Source organism: Mus caroli, chromosome 13, assembly GCF_900094665.2.
Source record: "Mus caroli chromosome 13, CAROLI_EIJ_v1.1, whole genome shotgun sequence".
In the NCBI taxonomy this organism is placed as follows: domain Eukaryota; kingdom Metazoa; phylum Chordata; class Mammalia; order Rodentia; family Muridae; genus Mus; species Mus caroli.
In genome coordinates, this window is record NC_034582.1 from 19,386,182 (window position 1) to 19,389,121 (window position 2,940).

General features: G+C 41.1%; 2 protein-coding genes across 2 annotated transcripts in view; both read left to right on the forward strand.

The window, feature by feature from the left end:
• LOC110308115 overlaps positions 1-2,940 on the forward strand; it is a 49,533-nt gene that overhangs the window by 13,405 nt on the left and 33,188 nt on the right. The gene's annotated exons all lie outside the window — the stretch shown is intronic.
• LOC110308099 (histone H3) overlaps positions 1-2,940 on the forward strand; it is a 31,088-nt gene that overhangs the window by 298 nt on the left and 27,850 nt on the right. The gene's annotated exons all lie outside the window — the stretch shown is intronic.

Below are 2,940 nucleotides of genomic sequence, written 5' to 3' on the forward strand. Positions count from 1 at the left end.
TGTTTGAGGACACCAACCTGTGCGCCATCCACGCCAAGCGTGTCACCATCATGCCCAAGGACATTCAGCTGGCCCGACGCATCCGCGGCGAGAGGGCTTAATAGGCACGCTTTCTAAGAACCCTGGCACGTAAACTAAAAAGGCTCTTTTAAGAGCCACCTCCATTATCAACCAAAGATGCTGTAGTGCAATTCTGTGTAGAGTCTGTTCCAGGGTTTCCTATTTTAGCCTTACTTCACTATGATGACCACCACCTGACGAAGCAGTCAGAGATGCCTGTTTTTGCAAACGGTTTTCAGTATATCTTCCATCTTGTATGCTTTCAACTAGAATTGGGGTAGGCATTTTAAGCCAGAAACCGGTATGCACTTTTAGCTTCTTGGGATTGTGCTACAAAAGTCCAAGAGTTAACATTTTACTTTGTTTCACCATTCAAACTTGTTACATTGTTGGCCTTTCAATTATTTTTACCTTATTTGGGTTTTGTTTAAAAAGCACGTTTCTCCTTGTCTATGGTTTGTTTTCCTGATCTGGGATTAAAAGGCCTGTTCCTGGCTCAGTTTCATTTAGTTGAGTATACCATTGAAATGACCTTCCCAACTAGTATTACAAACCAGTGCTGCTACCTGGCCGAGTTTAATAGTACTTGGACGGTTTAACATAAAGATTAAACTACGGTTTAAAGAATTTAGTAGGGTGTGGTGGCTTACACCTATAATCCCAATACCTGGGAGACAGGCAGATCTCTGAGATAACCAACCTATTATAGCAAAGTTATATAGCAAAATCCTCGCTTAAAAAAAGAAAAGGGGAAAAAAAATCTATAAAAAGACTCAGAAGAAAGCTTAACCATTTTTTTTTTAGAGTTTAACAAGGAAATAATTAAAAAAAAAAAAAAGGGCCTAGCAAGCACAGAAGTGGATGCTCACAGCTATTGGATGGATCACAGGGCTCCCAATGCAGGAGCTAGAGAAAGCACCCAAGTAGCTAAAGGGTTCTGCAACCCTATTGGTAGAACAACATTATGAACTAACCAGTACCCTGAAGCTCTTGACTCTAGCTGCATATGCATCGAAAGATGGCCTAGTTGGCCATCACTGGAAAGAGAGGCCCATTGGACTTGAAAACTTTATATGCCCCAGTACAGGGGAACGCCAGGGCCAAAAAGTGGGAAAGGGTGGGTAGGGGAGTGGGTGGAAGGGTATGGGGGACTTTTAGGATAGCATTGGAAATGTAAATGAGGAAAATACCTAATAAAAAGTATATATATATAAAAAAAGATAGGAGAGCTTATCTTAACTGATATCAAAAGAGGAAGCAATTGATACTAGGAAGAAAATAGCCATGCCCTTTTAATTAGTGTCTCAGAAAGCAGGTTCAGCCACTGGGATTGGCAAGCAGCTGTAAAAGGAGTGGAGGGAATTCAGAGAAAACAATCCTGGAGTATCAAATTCAAACAGGTTTGTGATTCTGGTCTGTGACCAATAATGATAAAGGGGGAAAAAGACAGTGGTACATGAGTTCAATCCACTGTTCCACCCCTCTGAGATCCCACCCCACGCCTTTGGCCAGCAGAGGGGCAGGCACGGTCTAGGTAGAAAGTTCAGGTCAAGTCAGGACTGCATAGTGTGACTCTGTCTCGAGGGGAAACATATATTATCTCATATCCCATTAAGGTCATAATAATTATTTTTCCCAGGTTTTAAACACATCTTCAGGATAATGAGCTGTTTTTTTTTTTTTTGGTGGTGGGGAGGTTGGTCTAGCAAAGTGATGAATAAAAAGTGTTCTAAACTTTAGGTAAAATTAGAATGTCATGTTTCTACCCAAGGCCAAAGTTCTACTTGTCTCCCTCCTTTAACACTTCTTTATTAAAGTGGATTCTTATCGAAATTTGCTGTTAATTTTCTTCCTAAAGGCTACTAAAGACTATAGTACAGCAAGTTTGCTATTTATAGTTTGCGGCAGAACAGGCTTACATCTGATTCTGCTAAGTCTAAAAACCTCCAAGCATCCCTGGTCTATTGTGAATCAGCTCTTTCCTGCTGTTGATATAGATTCATCTGCCTACGTCTGTGGCTTTACATAAGGCCAAGTGCAGCACGTAGCCTCAGATTAGGTGGTTTTGAGTAATTCTTTAAGCAGGTGTATAAACCAAGGGTTTTATCCTCACTTGAGTTCTTCGTGTATATGCCCAAACCTAGTTCTTTTCATCTGTGGAGAAGAGGGTGGGACTGCTTTCCCTAGCTTTAGTTCCTGTATTGAATAAGGTCCGCAAAGGTTTTATCTAGGTGGTTAATCTTATGTATCAGCATAATGAAATGTTCTCTTGTACTCAGGGTCTGGTCTGGGCAAGGGAGGCAGGATAACACCCGGTGTATCACTAAACTTCTTACTAAGGGTCATTCNCCCCCCCCCCCTCCCGTATAGAGCATCCCTGCCTTATCTACTAGGAGATCAACAGGGTGCCGAAGGTGTTTCTGGAGAACATACAAAGCAGGACTGTCACAGTTGCAGATGTGGTCCAAGCACTCTGGTGATGTGCTGTGAGGCCAGTATCTGCAAAAGGCTCTTTTCAGGGCTACACACTCTAAACTAAGGATGACTTGCTAAAGGAATGAGGGTTTCATCAGTGTGTCCAACCTGCATCAACATCTGTATCAACAACCCAGTCAAAGGTAGTTAGCCATTTAAACCTTTTATAATTTTTTTTGTTTTGTTTTTGTTAACAGCATTTTACTAGAGCAGTCTTGTTTCATCCCATAGTGATGTTCCTTAGACTTCCCATGCCCTGGGATGGCAGTTATAGAAAACATTTTTAGGGTACGAACTATACTGTGTATGTTAAGTACTCCCACACTTTCTTTCTTTCTTTCTTTCTTTCTTTCTTTCTTTCTTTCTTTCTTTCTTTCTTTCTTTCTTTCTTTCTTTCTTCCTTTC